The sequence below is a fragment of the Pomacea canaliculata genome, linkage group LG5 (genome assembly GCF_003073045.1).
Source record: "Pomacea canaliculata isolate SZHN2017 linkage group LG5, ASM307304v1, whole genome shotgun sequence".
In the NCBI taxonomy this organism is placed as follows: domain Eukaryota; kingdom Metazoa; phylum Mollusca; class Gastropoda; order Architaenioglossa; family Ampullariidae; genus Pomacea; species Pomacea canaliculata.
Genome location: NC_037594.1, coordinates 899,339 through 919,631, shown reverse-complemented (window position 1 = coordinate 919,631; position 20,293 = coordinate 899,339). Strand labels below are relative to the sequence as shown.

At 40.5% G+C, this 20,293-nt stretch overlaps 1 long non-coding RNA gene across 1 annotated transcript; it reads right to left on the bottom strand.

Moving 5' to 3' along the window:
- Nucleotides 1-16,530: 16,530 nt before the first annotated feature.
- On the bottom strand, nucleotides 16,531-17,847 carry LOC112564502. Its single transcript, XR_003099233.1, has 3 exons — nucleotides 17,709-17,847; nucleotides 17,143-17,270; nucleotides 16,531-16,666 (listed from the first exon to the last, which is right to left on the bottom strand). It is a non-coding gene; the product is annotated as an uncharacterized LOC112564502 (long non-coding RNA).
- Between the last annotated feature and the right edge of the window lie 2,446 nt (nucleotides 17,848-20,293).

The window sequence follows — 20,293 nt, the reverse complement described above, 5'->3', positions numbered from 1 at the left end:
ATTGAGATATTCAAACTATACATATATTCACACGCATTACTATATATTTGTATGCAATATCCCTCCCACACACACATTCACTGTCAGTTTGTAACAGTTAATCATTAAAAGCTAATTTTTTGCCTCACTCACTTGTTCTTTCTTCTTCTAGCAATCTAGCCCTTTAATGCAAATTGCATCACTGCATGTGTATCAAATAAATCAAAGTATATAAGCATGTACACAAGCAAAAAGTTTTTGAGGGATGTTTCTGCCCTCCATTTCATTCTTACCTAAACACAGATATATACACCTACATTCTTACTTATATCTGCATACATAAATAAATCTCCCCTTAACACGATTACTCACTGATGCTTATATATACACAAGCCACATGCACACACACACATATACATATAACCTCCCCCGACACACACATCTACTCAAATATCAGTAAATACACACACACATCTGCTATTATGCATACATGTGTACCCACACACACAGCCTTATATATCTGCTTATATACATAGATGTAACCCCCCCATGCACATACACTCATCTCTGGGCTTTTATATATATACATGTAACCTACCTTTACACACATACTCATATCTGCACATATATATTTATCTCATACCTCCTGACACACACACCCTACTTACTCATTAGTGCATATATATATATTTAAAATAATCCTCCTATACACAGTCTCATATCTGCTTATGTATATATACGTAAACATCCACACGCACACATCTGCTAATTTATATATATCCCCCTAACACACACACATACTCATGTCTGCCTATATACATGCCTACATATGTATATATATCCACAGACACATGTATCTGCATATACATAAAATTATCCCCCACCCCGACACATTTCCCCCTACTATTCATATTAGCACTATATAAATTATAATTCCCCTCCACTCACTACACACTTGTGATCTGCTTATGTAATGCAGGTTTACAAGATTTCCACCTGGGTCTTACACAAGCATGCTGCATATCTGCTTATATAATATACACCACACACGACACCTTCTCATCATATCTGCACATGTATAATCCAACACAAAACACACACAAACAGCCTCATATTTGCTTATTATATACCCCGGCAACACACAATCTTATATCTGCTTTTTATATATATATCTGCATATATAAAATACCCATGACACACCCCTCACGCACTCATATTTACATATATATATATAATCCCTCCTCTCATATCTTACTTATTTAATGACTCCCAACAATACATCTCTGTGTATGCTTATATATCATGTAAATCTCACCCACATACAAACTATATTCTGCTTATAGAATACACTTACCCACATCCACACGGCCATGCTATACTCATATTACACATATGAACATAAATTATGTGGTAACCTCTCCCTCCCACCACATATTCTCTTAATTCTTCTAAGATTACCGTCCTAAGGTCGAGTAAACAAATGCATAGCTTCATCTAATAAGGGTCGAGGCGGTGTTGATTTTGTTGATTAGAGAGGTTAAATAGATTAATGAAATTATACAACAGTACAGTTAGTAGTCTCGGGAGTTACGACGGTCTCGAGTTACGTCGTTCGTGGTTTACGACGCTCATTCCGGACTTACGAGGGTCAGTGCGAGGTCAAAGAAAAGGAAGGCATCACCATGGAGGTGGAAGGTGGATATGCATTCAGGCATCTGAGAAAGGGGGAGACAGCAACAGAAATTAGCAGGTCATTAGGACTTAGTCGTTAGACTGTCGCTACGATTATCAAGGATAAAGTTCGCATCCTTGAACACGTGACAAGATCTGCTCCTATGACAGCGACAGTGATAACAAAGCGTACTGTACTGCAAAATATTTTACTGTACTTATGTTTATTGATAATTATGTAGGGTACTGTGTAAGGATAGGTGTTTGGATAAGCTAAGTGTTTGTAGTACTGTACTGTTATTATGGTACAGTACTGTATGAACGTATGATCCGACTTACGTCGAGATTCGGTTTACGACGCCGCGTTAAGAACGGATCCCCGTCGTAAGTCGAGGACTACCTGTATGTAGAGCCTTTCATTTCTAGGGTTTCATTTTGTCTACATGTTTCTTGTTTACATGTTTTGTACTGTAGGTTTGTTTTGCAATCCTTCATGTGTGGTGCATTCAGCAAACATTTACAAGCGCCTTACAAATTCAAGTATTGAATATTATGGATTAAGTTTACTTTATTTTCCACTGGAGTCTGAGGATATCAATTTGCTGGTCGATAAATCCAACCACTTTTGAAAATTCACAGGCCCAATGTGTCTGCATATCTATGTCTTTTCAGCGACAACCTTGATCCGGGCAATGAAAGTCGATTTACTGCAAAGTGTAAAACAATGCAAGTTTTCACTTTCACTACTTGAAATTCATTTTGTCTCACCCAAATCTACCTCAGTATTTCTAATTGAAATATAATTAGTTAGCAATTACATTATGAGACTATTAGTCAATGCACAGTCAGACAAAAAACTGTAATCACAATCACATAGTTCTTCCACTGAATACAGGCTGTCTGTTTTACTACACTCTCTGAATATTTCTTGGCAAAATAATATCTGTGCTCATGATCACTCATTGCAGAATTCTGTACACTAAATTTATCCATGCTGAACAAAATATTTGGAAAGAGTAAATTTCAACAGGACGATGTTATTTGTGCCTCAGTCATACTAGCAATACCTGAACCTGAAAAACTGAACCATGAGGTTTTTGGGTTCTATCTTTTGTGGTACCTAATTTACAAAGAGGCAGATAATTCCACTGTTCAATAGATCTGACTTACTGTTAGACATAAAAGTATGCAAAGCAGCAACATACACAGCATGTGGCTAAGGTTTGTTTGTGCATGTGTGTGTGTGTGCACTTGTGTTTGCATATATGTGTGTTTGTGTGCACACTTTCTGAAATGGGTGATAAGACGCTTAAAAGATGTCAAGAACATTGCAATGAGGTATTAATTTTTTAACTATACTAAGACATAGCTAAACCAAAGATTAAACAGGTTTAGGATTTTAACACTTACACTTGTTACAGTAAAAACATCAGAAGCAATTTATTCATATGGACCCATGATACAAATGAGATTTTCTTATTAGCATGGTCTTAGAAACTTAAAAAAAAGTATGGTTCTTCTTGACACTTTGTCTTACAGCTTTAGAACTTGTATTCTTATTGGCTTATGGTACCACACTTATAAATATAAATACACAAATATAAGACCTTATGTCTTGCAGCAATGCTCTACACTTGAAAGGGCAGCTAACCCTTCTCAACTGACGAGAAATAGGGAGGGGAGAAAACGACTCAGAATAGTGGCCAGTGGCAGGGACTTGGGTGGCATGTACCTCCTACAGCCCTGCAGCATCTTCCTCTAGAGGATAAAGGGATTCCTTCCTAAAGTGCCCTATAAACCTGCAAGACCATGCACCATTCCACATAGTTAAATAAAACAGATGGTTAACTGTCTGGGAGGAAATGTTGATGGATGTAGTATAAAATCTTAATTGCAGATAAGATTTTTACTCCACCTCTCCTACCTCACCGTCCTGTTTCCTGACCTGTGGTGAGAACTTCACCTGAGGTGGTACTTTCTGAACAGAAAGGATGAAATATCTCATGGACAACTAATCCCAGTGCTTGTCCTACTGGTGCATCGGACATAACCACTACCTGATCCCATCAGTGCAAATGGATAGACAATCTTGACCATACTACTGCAAATGGGAACAATGTATTACATATTTACTATGTACATCTAGGTACGGGAATATTACAAATGAACATATGGGGGTTATGTGAAATCTTTGAAGATGAAAACCGTAGTATTTGACCAAATGCCCTATTCTTAAGCAAATTTACCACTGATCCTCGCGAACAGCCATCTTAGATTTGCTCACCAATCCGATGATAATCAATAAGATATTTATATAACATGTTTTCTGAAAAATATCTCTCAGACGCTTCAATCTCTTATAGCAGAAACCAACTAATCTCTACGCACACAGCCAACTTCCTATAAAACTGTCACTCTCCTCTATCTATGTGCACACCCACACAATGCATTGTCAGATATGGTAGAGTGAAATCACAGATTTTTAAACATTTATAGGTTTGATTTAGATGGAGGTCAAGGTCTGAGTGACAGGCTGACAAGGTAGTTATGTTTCAAACGACAGTAGGATTGTTCTGAGCAAGTACGGTAGTTGTTTCCAAATTTTACGAATTTTCCGAACAATGGTTTCGTGTCTAGACTAAAGAAGCCGGAGTCAGAAAAGGAACGGAGCAGTCATGCAGGAGTTATATGTAAGCCCAGAGAGGTACCAAGGGTTTGTCAGAAACAGCATAGCAGATGAACGTGGTGGTTATTATGCTACATGGTCAGTACCAGCCCAGCATCCAGTTACTCTTCCTATACCGTTTGCACATCTTTGAGCATTTTCGACAAGCTACAGCTTATTGCTGGCACAGGCTTCCCTATTGAGCGGTTAAGGGAAATAAATGTGGATGTTGTATGCTAACATCTAACACCATCTACAGCTATAGATTGAGCAGCATTGTTGCTTAATTCTTTGATCAGTCAAGAGATAGTAATGCCAGCTAAATTACAATACTTAAGAACAGTGAAGGCAAAAAAAGGCTGCATTTAGGTTGCATTAAATACTAATAATGTGGTTTGATTTATGTATAGCTTTGGTTTAACCAGGTGGCTTGGTATTTGTGGGGATTTATTTTATAACTACTTTAAGAATTCTTGAAGAAACATTTTGTGTATGTGGCACTACTTGGTTCATTCCTTACAACTATCTTCACCATGCCACTTTTGGTTCATGTTTTTCAGAGTGTCATCTGTTTGTGAAGCTTATGCTTCAAGAAATCTTTTATTTTTTTTTTTTCACCCTTTCAAGGGCTATGAGATATTCAAAATATACATAATACATATATAGCTTTTTTATTCAATTAAAGGCGGGGCTCTAAATGCTTCACTAAAAAGAAAAACACAAATATAAATACTCAATGGATGCTGGTTTCAGGTTTTTATCATTACTTTTTTTCCTGCCAACCAGTTGATTGCACAAAGCAATGACGCAGTTAAGGAATGTCTTAAGTTTCAAAGTGGCCTAGGCCAGTAAAACTAAAGATTCATTGAATGCCGACTTTGTAATTTAGGGCACATAACAACATGAGAATTATGATGCTCGTAATAAGCCTGATCAAGATCTCAATACCTCAACTGTGGACAAAACTAAAAAAGAAATGGATGAAGTGTTTACGTAAACAAATGAGAAAGACAAGGATGAAATTTCTTGGGACAACAGCTCAGTCTCGTGGTGGTTAACAGTCCTCTACTCTTGTGAGACGCCTGGAGAGATGGACTGTAGGGAAAAAATAGTTACTGTAAAAGGAGGGTGAAACTTGCTGAGACGAACTGCCGATGGAACTGGACCTGGAGGTATGCTGTGGCGATGATGGTGCAGGACAAGGGAAAAAAGTGGCTTCTATGACAGGTGCGAAGGTGACCACTCGCGGGGCACTTTTATTGGTGTTTTAAACTTGTCAAAGACTTGAAGAAGTTCACTCAGATAAAAAACGCCGCACTCGCATTGCGAACCGAGGTGAGGTTACCTCAGAAGCGGGGTCGGACGGGTGGGGCCTTGCGTTTAATAGATCTACAGGTCCCTGTGCTTTCGGGTGAGGGGATGAGGTCACTATGTGTTCCGGTTCATGCGCATCCGCCGGTGTTTACGCGACTTCTTCTCTTTTTGGCTCACACGTGAAAGTGATTCGTAAGTTTAATTTATGCTCTGAAATTTAAGTTATGGGATCGTGTTGTGCATGGAAAAGCAGTATGGGATTATTCATGCCACCCAGCAAGCAGCAGATACGAAGGTAAGGGGTCTGTCACACGATCAGCAACATCAAGATAGAGGGTGCTTTCCACTGCGAGCAAAACACGTGTTTTTGCAAAGACTGCTTTTTAATATATGTATTACAGTGAAATGTGTTGATGTCCATCTTGCATCAATATATGTGAATGTACGGTGGGGGAATTGGTGTTTTACGGGCCGCAACATATTCACGGTGTCACGAACCACAGGGACGGAGGTCAGGTAAGGATAATGATAGGTGGTCAGTAGAGCGGACGGTAAAGGGAAGCTTTTTGTCGCTTTTAGACTTGACAGGTGCTTTGACTGATGAAGGCGATCGGAGGCCCTGGGGTTGGCGATAGAACACCAGTAGTTTAGGGCATTAGCGCGTATATTTTTTAGGGGTCACGTGATTCTGGTGGCTAATTAGTTTAGGTCTAGACGTGTAGTCGGGGCTTTTCCCCACTACTCAGCAGTGGACCCCTGTCATCCCTGGAGCACTGTAGCAGTTGGCCAAGCAAGTCTGAGAAGGGGGGGGGGGGAGCTGTTCACGCGTAACTTACTGGCACTTGCAGTCTGTGACCTTTGAAGTGTGAGGGTCGCCGTCATCGTAGACGAGAAGGGTACGCAGCGATGGAATACGGTAACTGCAACACTGCCATCCGTTGCCTGGGGCAACCACTGATGGTAGCTGCCGACGGAATACAACGCCTGTGCTCCCTTGCAATTCTTGGTTCGCGTCTAGAGTCGGTGTTGGGCATCCGTCGCATAGCTGAAATACACCAAGAATGTAAGGCCATGTTTCACTGGTTGGATCTTTGACCTTCTTGCCCCATTTGCAATGAGCAGCCTCGTTCCGTGGTAGCATTTTAACTCTGTAGTTAAAGAATTCATTTCTGTAAGTATACAATTGAATTGTATGGCTTGAAGTGCATTTTGCTGTTACACAATGGAATTGTTACCTTAAAATGAATTGGATAGCAACTACTGAGTATAATATAAATGATATAATATTAATAACTAAAAGGGAAGACAATGGCTTTCCTCTCAAGCCACCGAACATGAACAAAGTTCTCATAGAAATACATCGACAATAGAGTTTCCTCTCGCACAGCACGACCCACTCACTATCCCGACGGTTAGCAATCACATTTTTTTTACCTGATGGTTTCTAATAGTTTTTCAGTTTGTCAACCGCATTTGCTTAGTGTACAACTCTTGGTGGTCGATAAATCAATGCTTCTGCATATTTTGCACGACAATCAAATTATAAAAAAAAGGCTTTAAAAATGATGGTGCTGGGATATGGGAAGATCACCAGACACCGTTTCAGTACTGGGGCTAGTTGGTGTAAGATCATCAGTCCCGGTTACAGGCTTCATACCACCGCAGCTGAAACTAACTGTTAAGCTATATCAGAACTGAAACAACCCTATCCTGTTACACCCGATGGTCACACTAGCTGGTGTGACGTACAGCAACAAATGTGATGTCGTCCCTGGAGAATTCGGATTAAGTCGAGGAGAGATGTGTAAGAAACATAGTGGCAAGAAGATAGCGTTGAGTAACGGCTAATCAAATTGTCGCCAAGGTGACCCAGCACACTTTCGCCTATGAGAGAAAGGCTGCTTGCCACAGATTTATGACACGTTCTGCTGAACACACATAACACAAAGAACTAAGTGCCCCTTCACAGGTGAGCATCTTTACGGACATGTGAAACGAGAAACATTCGCATTCTTAAACAGAGTAAACCTCAACACAGCACATTGATGGGCGCACGCACTCTGCATAATGGGGTCAAGCATTTGGACACATATGCAATGGTTCCTTAAAAAAAGGAAAAAAGAAAATAATTGCCACACCACCGCTATCACAGGCAAGGTTAGCAAAGGTCATCTGATAGCTTATTGTGGCAGACACGAGGCGGCTCAATGTTCAAGCCTTATAAATCGTGTGTATATCATTCCCAATATCTTCACACCTGAAACACTGGACGAGATCCGAGCCCATGACGTCCACAGCTGGCTGCTAAACAACGGGGCACGACACGCTCTCCCTCACACAAAAAACAACCCACACAGAATTTACGTTTTCCAATTTGCACTCACTCCACTCGCGCGCTTTCCTTACAAGGACAGTGTGCGTGAAGGAACAGTCTCTTTGAGTTAGCGCGGGCAGAAGCCACCGCTATGTTCTAAGCTCCAAGATTATGCGTTTCGTAAGGTCCACCTCGGCAGTCTTGGTCCGCGGATGGTAATGATTCGCCAAGAAACAAGCTGATACCGTTGGACCACCGCTCTTTACGGTGGCGCTGGGAGTTAGCTAGGCTGCCACCAGGGGAGACTTCCGCCCGCAGAAGATGGCCTCTCCAGGGGTCAGAGGTCGGATGGCGGAGGTTCAGAATTTGGGTGCGGTGCGCAAAGGAACATAAGTGGGGCAAAGAAGGCCCTTGAAAAAAATACGGGGGCGTTCAGGGGGCCGCGAAGCGGTACGAAAGAAAGAGTCTTGAGTGCGAGGGGCTATCGCTGGGCACACCGGTTGTCTATTCTCTTTGTTTTGTGGTGGGGAGAAGACGGTTTTTTTTTTGGTGTGGTGGTGTTTTGCAGTTTTGTTGGGACGGTGTTCGGTTGAAATGGCATCGAGCCAGGTTGTAGTAAGCGCGCCGTGGGGGGGGTGCGCGGGGGGGAGGGTCTCCAGATATGTGCTCGACGATCGGCTTTTCATAGAAGCCACACGTGCTAGATAGCTGCCTGCGAGCCATCTGCAGCAGCTCACTGGGCTACAAAAGACAATGCCGTGCTCTCCACAATATTCGAAAACATATCAGAATGGAGCCAACTATGACTCCATGAAACGGAAAACACGGACGTACAATTACATAAAGGTGATGTCGAAGTCAAAAAATGCTCGTTTTTCCTTACAATATGGAATTCCAAGCAAGTCAATGGTAAAGTGCAAGACAGCACGAGGGAATTTGTGTGTATTTTTGTTGAAATCGAGGGAACGTCAGAAAAAACACGGGACACACACACACAAAGGGGGCTGAAAAACCCACGTGGGAAAATGTTATCACTGGTCATCAAAAAACTACATTTATTTAAGAAACTCAACTGGTAATTAAAAATACACGAAAAATCAGGCGAATGGACACAGGAAAAAGTAACTCTCCCAATAAAATACCTGGATCCTCTCCCCAACCCTACAAAATATCATTTCTGTAATTCGACGCTCTTGGAAACAAGAGCAAATAGTGTGAAATGTGGTCATATCTGTATAATCATTGGATTGCTAAAACTTGGTCGCATGTTCACTCACATACGTCCAGAGAATAACTGAAATACCATTAAGACGGGAATCAAATTAATGACCTCGAGATTGGAGGTTGCAACTCAAGTCGGTAATATTGGTTGTCTATATAGAAGATACTATCCCGTTCTCTTGTCCTGGTTAGATAGGTCGCCATCGTTATTGCTAATTCTCCTGATTATTGCTGTTGTGTGACTTCGTCCGGTAAGGTGAGGGGGTGTCGGGGCGTGTTTATGGTTGTCAATTCGATAATGCGTTGGCTATTGTAGTGATAATGGTAGAGTGTGTGCCTATGGGGTGGATAACTTTTGTGTTATTAGTCGTGTTTTTACATCACTATTATTCTCTGGACGATGGTGATGCGCATGCTAATCTGAGGCTCTTGGTCGACTTAATATTTTGATAAGTTGCAATGTCTATAGTGGAGCTCTCGGTAAAAGTGTCAGGTGAAGTTGAGAGGTTCGTCGCCACGTCGAATCGTTCGTGGAGCTCTGGTGGATTGGTGGGATTAGAAAGGTCTTGCCCTTTTTTCTCTAGCTGAGGAATGGGTGTTCGAGTCGAGCTTATCGAGCGTTGGGTTGTTGTGTTTAGTTTTTACTGTATTCAGTGATGGGGGTGTGCTCTGACGGAGTATGATGGCGTATTGGCGTTGTTGATTGGGCCGCTGGGTGACCGCTGTGGCGATCTCGAGATTATGCGTCTTTTTCTTGGCTAGGCTTGTGCGTTATCGATCTCCTGGCGGGGTATGGAAAGGTATGATATATCTCGATTTTGGACTTAGCGTATTCAAGCTATAGCGAGTATGAGTATGTTATTGTGTTATTATGTGAGCAATCGTCTACCGCAAGCGTGTGGTTACTTGACGGGTGAAAAATAGTTGCATTTACAGTCATACTCTTCGGTGACATATGAGTATAAACTGTCGATAATAGTCTTGTATTGCTTCTCTTATCTTTTTTTGAGGAGTGGCAGTAGTGATTGTCTAGTGGCTTTGTGGATAAATTACGAATCTTGCTTCTCTCCTCGCACTGAAGGTAGAGTTTCATTTAGCGATGTCTCTGTGGTATATGTGAGACGTTGTATGTAGTCTGCAATGCGGCTGCAGTGGTCGTGTTCTGTACTAGATGGAGTCGATGTTCATACAATAGTTCGATACAGAGGTTCTTCACGAGGCTGTTATGGTGTTATTTTCCACTCTATCACATCTGTCCGTCTGTCATTATACTGTCCCGCTTCTGCCGTTATGGGACTTGCGATTCGTTCGTGTGGGCAAACAGCTTAGGGTTCAGTATTTCGGAGGAGATAGTGTTCCAAGGAGAGCGATTTACTACATAGGCATGTGGCCGATTCTAATGATTCGAGCGTTTGGGATCGTGTCCGTGGGCAGTGTGTATAAGGATCTTCAAGATGTCATTATGATTATCACATTATGTGCATGCAAGGTACTCGAACACACTTGTGACGTTCTTGTCCAGGCTATTCCGTGGTCGCTCTTGCTGAGTGGCATTGGGTTGATCGTCGTGGCCCTGCGCTACATCAGTTCGAAGCAGTGTGTGACCATTCTAAGTGTTCGGGGTGTGCATGTCTTGTTCTAGATGTGTTACTCTACGTTTTGTGTACAACCCGGTTCTCTAAAGTCTATTTGACCTCTTGAGCGCGACTGACAGCAAGAGCATAGCGTGCATGGGACGACAATTGTGATGGGCTATGGACGGGTAATCGGTTATTTCTTTTTGGTTGATTTAGTGTTCAACGCTTATCTCTGACCTTATGGCCTGGCATTGTTCAGGGGCCACCGAGCATGTCGAGCGTCGCTCTTTCTGTAAATAGCATTCTTTCCTCGAGGCTAGACTGCTGTAATAGCTCGCTTAAACACGAGTACATCGTGGTTGAAGAGATTTAAGCGTAACAGCTCTGTCGACTCTCTGCTTTGCATCTCGGGCTGAGATTGGTAGCGGCGTCACACCAGTTCGGCGTTTTGTCGAGGACGTGTAGTTGGTCTCTGTGTTTCTATGGTTTTTGAGCCGTATTGGTGGACACCTTGGGTGTTTTATAAGAGGGCGTTTTTCGTTCTCGGGCGGTTAGTTGAGTCGTCTTTGTAGTGCTGTGATGGGCTATAGAGGTTATTTCACCTAAGTTTTCGTTTCTTCATGTTCGGTGTGGGCGTTTTCAGTGTTCACCGGAGTTTTCTGAATCTGTTTCGACAAGGTTGTGGAGCCGCGGATCTTTCTTTTTTGATTCAGTAATGATTAGATTCACTGTATGTTGCAATTGATGACGTTTGTGTGGATGTTTGGCTTTGGCTAGTTTGAGCTGTGATTACTAGCAAGTATATCTTAGGATAACAGTGTACGTCAGTTTTAATTCGGGTTCGATGGCATTTAATAGGGACGCTTTGGGTAGAGACAGGGTCTTTTGGTTGTTGGCAAGATGCATAGCTTGTCGGTGAGCCAATTCATTCATCTTAGGCGTGCCGTGAAGTGTCGCGTCGTGAGTGTGACCTTTTAAAAGGATCTCCTTTAAGATAAGGCTGAACTGTTTTGTTGCTCGATTCGTGTCTACTCGCAGTTAGGTAAAGGGACATATGCTAAGTGATTGGGAGCCGGAGTCTCGTCATCAATGGGTCATTTAGTTAAGTTTTCCCAGCTTGTGTGTCGGAAAGATGTATTATTTATGAATTTTCTGTGGGGTCGTTGCTGGCGCTTCTCTTCCTTTTCTCAAACAGTACATGTTTGCTTGTTTCGGTACGTTTCTTAGTGTGCAATAAGTGAAGAATGGTCAAAGAGTTTAATTTTGATGGCCTGTCTGCCATATTTAGAGGGGTTGCGAGACTAAGTGCTTAAAAGTGTCAAACCTGGCCCTCGGCGACGTTTTTGGATCATCGCGGCGTAGTCTTTTTTTGATCTGAAAGGCATAACCGTTAATATAGTTCAAGTCTGTAAGTCTTCTATTTCTTAAAAGTGTGAAGTGTACGGGCGATCAGGTAGTATAGGGTAAGAGTAATAATTGCAAAAGTTTAATGCCCCGTGAAAGCCATTCTTTGCATTGAAGGTGTAATACAAAAGTCAGTTCCCCACAAACGTGTCTCTCTCTCGCACACACACTCTAATGGAAAGAGAGAGATAGAATAGAGCTATGCAGCAGTAAGTACTAGAAGATTACAAAGTTCAAGAAAGAGTAAGTTTCTAAAGAACTGTTTTGAAAAAAAAAAGAGCGTTTTTTTGGAATACGGAAGGGCAACTAGTGTTGTACAGATGTGTAGACCAAACATTTTCTTAGATGACTACAAGGAGATGCCAAATTGGAAGGATCAGAGATGAGGAATGGAAAAGAGTTGTGATCCTAAGCTAAACCAAAGATGAATGGTCGGAAACTGCAGCATTACCAGCCCATTTATTTTTTAACCTTTGAGATATTATTTTAAGCATTCTGCATGATTACGCATACATGTAACACATGCAAACATATACATAAACAGCAGACTATACTATACCATAAGATTAAGATTACAAAATGACAAAGCAATCCATCTACTATAAGCAAAAGAGTTTCATTGAATGAAAATTCAATTCTTTGTCACCCTTACAGGCTTATACCAATATAAACAATACAATTTCTGATTACACAACTAATTTTCCTCTAAATAATAGTTCTGACGGTTTTTAAACATGTCCAAGAGCAATAACATCGTACGAATTGTGCAGGCTTATTTAAATAACAATGATAAACCCTGGAAATAAAAAAATCTGAATGTCACAATTAACACCTGTTTGATAATTTCTTCCTGTAATCTATCAAATGTCTGAACTGAATCAATCTGTTATCTCCCTTCTTCTATTGTCTTTTGGCTAACAAACGCATGTTGTTAGATCTTTCAATAGTAGAAAAACTTTTTTTGCTCTTTACAGCCCTGGAAACTATGTTGCTCATGTCGCCAGTTCCAGGCAAAAAAGGTGTCGTTCTTCGAGCACTGGTGGTCTTTAATTTCAGCCATTTCTTCAGTGAGGTAATTACCAGCTCATCTCCTAATCTCTTTCTGTTGGACACTGCTTTTTTTCTGTTTCCTTCTGCTGCTTCTGCCTCAGAGAGTAACGGGTTCATACCTGCCAATAATCGGCACTTAGAAGCGATATCATCCAGTGTTTGAGAGATCTCAACATTTTCCACCCCTCCCACACTCAGTGAATATGAGTTCAAGAAGTTACTTGCGTAGCTTTTAGTGCAGTCTGACTAAGATTGGTCAGGGTACTGGGTTTCTTTGTTGAATTGAAAAAATCTCTTTCCACTGTAGCCATTGACCATGAGAGAGTAGGAGTAACTGTCTGACAACAAGACCACAAAACCTGAAAATCTGCTTTCATCAAGCAGGGCATCCTTAAACCAACTATCCAGTTTCTTTGTGTCATAGGGGTCAAAAGCCTACTACCACACTCACCTGCAGACTGTCAAGAAAATTACGGGAACTCTGACAATACCTTACTGTGCACAAGTCACATCATCAAACCTTTTCACACTTGGCAATACAACAAACACTTTTTCATTTTTTGTATTGATTTGTCTTTTTCCCCATGGTCTTTGGGTTTAAGAAGTTATGTTCACTAGGGTGTACTTCAACGTGGAGATTTATCCTGCAATTTTAGAAAACTGCTTTCAAAAAATCTCTGCATTCAGCTCTGAAGGCCATGAGAGTTCCATCGTTACTGATGACTGTTTCTTAGTACAGCCGTCCCGAGTCTATCAACCCTGAAGCGTGAGTTCGATCAATGCTCAGATTGACACTGGTTAGAACTGTTGCATATTTCATCAACCTGCACACAGTTGGAGGGCAGTTTCACAATTTTATTAAGTAATCTTGACATGGTAATTGTGCATCAGAGATTTTTACATAATGTCATGTAAGTCTAAACAAAGGAAACCGGAATAGAGGCTGATCAGCTTACAGTAAAATTTTTCAAAAAAAGCGTTCAAGTATACTGGAGCAATTAAAAACTAAAGAGAAAGCCAGACGACACTGAAAGCAAAGGGGTAGATAAGCACTCCAGCTTTTTACAGAATCAAGAAGATTTGTTCTTTGGGCAATGTTATTTTTTCTCCATCCACCTCTTGACAACATATTTCCAGACATAAGGGAAGCATAACAATTCCTTTTACTGTCAGCAAGCAATTGTGTTCACGCCAATCGGGGTGAGCACAGATTGGGGCTGGAAAAGATGTGAACACCAGCTATTATTTCTATTAATCTTTACTACTTCTGTGCTGGCGCTTGTCTCTAACAAGTATCAGCACGGATGTAGGAAAGTGACTCTACAAGCTCCCAATGAGAAGCCTCCTGCACCAACCGCGCCTAAAGCATTGTTCCACTAAAAATGAAGTCCACAGCTGCCCAAACATTTAACAAACCACATTGTGGATTGAGGTAATCATTCGTAATTAATTTTCGCAAGAGTTCTGGTTTAACAGAAGGATCCCATCCATAAAATTTGAAGACTAAATTGCTATGCTTGACGTTTGATTCGCTACTGACCTACTGAACTTTGTGAGTCTATGCCCGGCACATGGCCACACAAAATTCCGAGGTCACGGTCAAGCTGAAGTCCTATACCAGACATTGCTCACTCCCGAGTAACGAACATGGAAATCAGCGTTTAGTGTGATCTTATGAGTACAAGGATTCATCAAACAAAGACAACTCAGGCACGGCGACGGATGTTACACAGTCCGGAGCATTTCGAAAGTGGGAGCAAGCCCAGATGAAGTTAGATAACCTGGCTTTGTTTACCGCACTGAAAGATTCTCAGCTACGTTGGCTGTCCTCGGGGAACATAGCGAACATGCTTCAGCAGATTTTCAGCAGATCTCGAACTGTAGTCGTGATTCACAATCTTGAAGTCACAGGATCTTGGCTTCAAATCTGTTCATGGCTCATCACGAAACCTATTGTCAAGAAACATTTCAAAGTTACATTATGTCTGGCAACATCTATTTGTCTGAATCAACAGTACAGGTTTCAACAGGCCACATAATTATGACATGGATAATATAAATAATACTAAAAATTAAGTTAAAGTATTAACGATGGCAGCATAGTGTGAAAATGAAAGTTATTTCAGCTAACTTTAGCTTTAATGTTAAATTGTTTGATTTGGGAAAAATCCAAAAATAATGTATTGGTAAAATAGCATAATAAGCATCACCATTATTAATCTATACTCTTCTTTTTAATCTTTCCTGATCAGATGCCAACAAATTCAGATCAATTTTCTGCAGCAAAGAGCTGTAGTAAGATCGTGATTGTATAAAACTCTATTTGTAGTTCGAAGCATGAGGAAATGAAAATCTCAACTTTTTATAATTTTAATAATTTCTTTGCACACCTACACTGTACGCTGATCTTTAGTGCTAACGGCCTCATTGGGCTTCACCGTCCACAAGTGTAGTCTCCTCTACCGATAGCGAGGCTTAATTAAAGTGGACAAAAAACCGCAAAATGTTATGCACCGCTTTAATTGAATGTGTTTTTTATATAAGTACCCACATCGTACTAAATGACATCGACTAGATAAAATAGATGGATCAACTTACTGGGACACACTTGCAAGGCTTCGGCCGTCTGTTTGAGAGGGTGTGGAGGTTCTCGGGATGACGAAAGTAATCGTTCACAAAAGCGCGCTTTCAGAAATACTATGTGCCTTTGGTGTCTTTCGTAACCATGGTTGCTGTTTCACGAACACTTGTCGCCCATGATGAAAGATTAAGGTATTTTGCAGCGCAGCGCAGCTCGTGCCAAATGTCTTGATTGCTCGAGTGTCTTTTAGTAACCAATTTTATATTGTTTTCCTTTAGCCACTCTCGGAAACGAGACTTCCCCGGCATCTTTCGAATGTCTAGCAGACAACAGAAATTGGGTCGACACGAAGAGAGTGACTCGGCGAAAGCGAACACGGACGTTCCTCCCGCCGAGCCGAACTGGGTAGTCATGTGATTAAAATAGCAATGCAGCGAAAAATCGTCGGTATTTTGCGCCAAAGTCTACTCCGGGAAATAAATTTGTTTGTAATTATTTTATCGATATTAAAAGGACTTAAAAGGAGTCACGAAGAAAATGTAAGGACCTGTTATGTTGAGAATTTGAAAGGACCGATGGCAAATAAAAAGGACTTTTTTAAAGGCCTCTTTTGGCGAAAATTCAAATATAAAAGGACTTAAAAGACCTTGCAAGGACCTGGGAACCTGTTTTAGTAACAACGTCAAGACAGTGGCCACTGTGCTGGGATGTATATGCAGGCTTACCATGAAGCTACGATCGTTGGTGGGGGCGAGTCTGCCAGAAGTAGCTATAGTAAGGGGTGCTACTGGGTTTCGGCCTTGCAACACTCACAGCGACAACAACGATCTCGCGCTCCTGATGGCTTTTAATTCCTAGCAGCAAAAACCTTCTGAAAGATCCTGGAAGTCCTGTCACGTAGATGTCGCCCGAAGAATCTCATGAATATTGCGTGTATAGAGAAAGGGCATTGCAATAATGTTTACTGGGTTATGAGGAACTACATAAATACACGAAGATAGCACAGGGATGGACCAACGGCCAAAAAAAAAAAAGAAAAAAAAAAATAACATCCCTCACATCAATGAACATTTTCTGCCTTTAGAATAGAATAACGATTGCTTGTATGTTGCTTTCTGTACCAAATTTAGCACAGGCAGAAAGCATGCCTGGAATTTCACTCTTTGGGCCTATAGGATAAATACTGAACCCAAACAAAGATTTAACTCAATTCCTGCCCTTCACTAATGTGCACACAACAGGTCAAGACTGAGTCTCTATGAGTCTGAATTGTAGTTGACAATTACAATCGGCTTTTGTATAAGAGACAGCACTTTGTATGCTAATAAAATGTAACAAAGTCGAAGAGGATTGTGCTGCCCCCTACCTCACTGGTCATAAGAACGAAGAAGATGGAACGGCGGACATCAGAGTTCATGTGCAGCTTCCTTGCTAGGTCCACAAGTTTCTGACTAACAGATCCACCAAATGAGGGAGCAGCTGGTGCAGACTTGTCTGGCAATGCATGATTTAAGATCATACATTAGATAAACAATAGAAAAGCCTAAATTTATAACAGTTACATTTTTTACAATTTATTTTTTTTAAATAACTGGCTGCTGCTGAATTTCTTCACACAATTCACAGACTGCGTTAAATATATTTATTTAAAGTACAGCTTATAGAATTACATGGGTGAAAAGAAGTCCTAATGTCTTAAGATGCAGTTTTATTTAGAAAATATATTATAAACTACTATCTTACACAACGATATTACAATAAAAACCAACTGTTGTCAACTGTTGAAAACTGCTAAAACGTGGCCTACATAAGCTCCACGACACACGATAAAAACTAAGGTGATGTAGATATTAATTTTCATAAATGCCTCTATAAGAAACATAAAAGAATAACACAGAATCTCTATAAACACCAAGACATTTGCCAACTCACCTTGGGGCACTTGCATCAGCAAAGCTTGCCTATGACCTTCCCAGGCAGATCCTACAACCCACCATCGCCCTGCCTCATCAGCCTTCAGTAAAGTCTGCCAGTCCTATTTTTTAGCTGATTATCAGCTAGTGCCCCATCTAAACAAGACACAGTAAAAGTACATGTGTCATTGTACTTATCTGGCAATTCAAAAAAAAAAAAAAAAAACAAGAAAAACAAGAAAGAAAACAAAAATCTAAACTTTTAAAACACAGTAAATATGTGGGAGAAAAAAAACAATAATATAAAATTCAATAATATAAAAAATAATAAAATAATACAATACAGTGGAACCTCGGTTAGCGAACGCCTCGGATAGCGAATTTTTCGGTTAACGAACAAAAATTCGTTAAAAGTTTGTCTCGGATAGCGAACAAAATTTCGGTAAACGAACAGCCACGTGAACCACACGTTTGACCGACCAGGAGTGTCATCATCGCGCTCGAGACAAAGTTACGATCGGTCGTTCCTTACCTGTGCGCATCTTCTTATTTACGTGATTGTTGTTGCTTTATTTTAATAAAACAATCCTCAATCATGGCTTCAAGAAGTATTAAGAGCAATTAATAGTAGTGAGGTCATGACAAGGAAGCGGCCAACAATTGAATTGAAAAAGGAAATGATTTTATGAAGGTGGCATGTGTCTGTCGGATATGTGATGTCGTATTACCAAAGAGTTTTACAAAAAAGACAGAAGGAACAGACACTGGACAAGTTTTTTCCTTTAACCTCAAAGCTACAGAAAAGGAAAGTCACCCCCGATTTTATAATGTCACTGTGCTCATGGAGGGGAATCAGTAATTCCACCCCTTCCTCCCCACACCTCCATCCACCCACGCCGTCAAAACGGCAAGTTTTCTATGTTTTAAATGCTTTCATTAATGTTTTTTCATGTTTATTTAACTCCATTATATTGCATTACTAACTGTTCTCATTAAAAACAAATTACCTATATAGCCTGTAAACTTTCAAATATAGCGAGTCAACAGGGGCTGGGAACCAATTAAATCTATTTTCCTTTATTTCTTATGGAAAACACTGTTTTCGATAACGAACATTTCGGATAACGAACAGCTTTCCAAACGATTAGTTCGTTAACCGAGGTTCCACTGTAATATAAAATTCGAACACCAATAAAACATGCTTGAGGGTATGTAGCCTAAATCCATGAGCTGGCCCAAACAAGAGAAAAAAAATACTGGCCTCTGATGCATGCACCAGCAACACGACGCATCGGTCAACTGGCTTCCAGGTCACTCCTGGGAACTTTCCTCAATTGTTGTTGCGATATGGCCATAGGACTTCGAGCATGAACCGCAAGCGAACAGGCATATCTCCTTGACCTTCATCTTGACTTTCACACTCACGTGCCTTCTTCTGAATGTTAGTGATCATGTGACCTAGAGCTTCTGGATCATCACGCCTCAAGTTGAAGCCTGAAGCTGCAAACAAAAATTGTTTTGGACTTCACAATCATTAATTCTCTGATCATAGGTCTTCTCAGAAAAGAAATCAAACAATTTTCAGTATTCTATGGTCTTGTCCCAAAGCAATCTAAAATTCAACAAGATTCTTTATTAATCTGTCACCTTCTAAGGGGCATTGAGATGTTCAACAACAACATAAATCTATACAAATTCACACAATTCCTATACAGTATCTCTCACTCACACCAGAACCAATCCCTCAACTACAACCTAAATGATTAAATGGACCTGTCTGAAGATCATAAAAATCACCTGCCTGCATTATGACAAATTAAGCAACTACTTACATTTCAACAGTAATAGAATGAGCTCCACATCTTTTTCAGAGAAACTTCCACAAGCCACTTCATCACATCAAGCAAACAAGGTATGGAGCAGTAACTGTCAACAATGTTGTAAATAAAACCACATGTAACGTTTGGTATTTTCTTACTAAGGGTAAAAAAATAGCAATAAAAAACCAGTTTAGCTGATGACAATCATGTCATCCACAAGTGCTAGGAAAAAACAAATGCTTCATTTGTATAGTTCTATGATGAGTGTGGGCAACTTGCTGATTTTTGTTGGGTTACTATTTATTCACAAAATATGTATAATTCATTTAGCCAAAAACACAACATTGTTCTTTTTATTGCAGTTCAAAATAATATTTCTATTTCTGATGGTTCATTAAATATATGGATTTGAAAATAAGCAAGTTCTGTTGAGCCGAGATTGCCAAGCTTTTTACTAATGGGAAGGCAAGTGTACTAGTCCCTAAGATAATCTATTTACTGCGACCATTATAAAGTGTAGTCATAAGGACACTGAAGTGAATGCTGAAACCACATTCATAAACCCAGGTACTTTCTCTCTCTCTCCTTTTAACCTGTGAGATGGAAAGAGGCATATTTTACGCAGTAGAAAAGTACAGAATCATGTGACAATAGCAACTACTTCACCTTGAAGTTGTACAAAGCCACATAACAAGAGCATCATATTGTCCATAATGTGCCTTCTCCATAATTGTCCTTTGTTCGCAGATTCTCAATTTTCTTCACAAGTTTCTGAAGGAAGAAT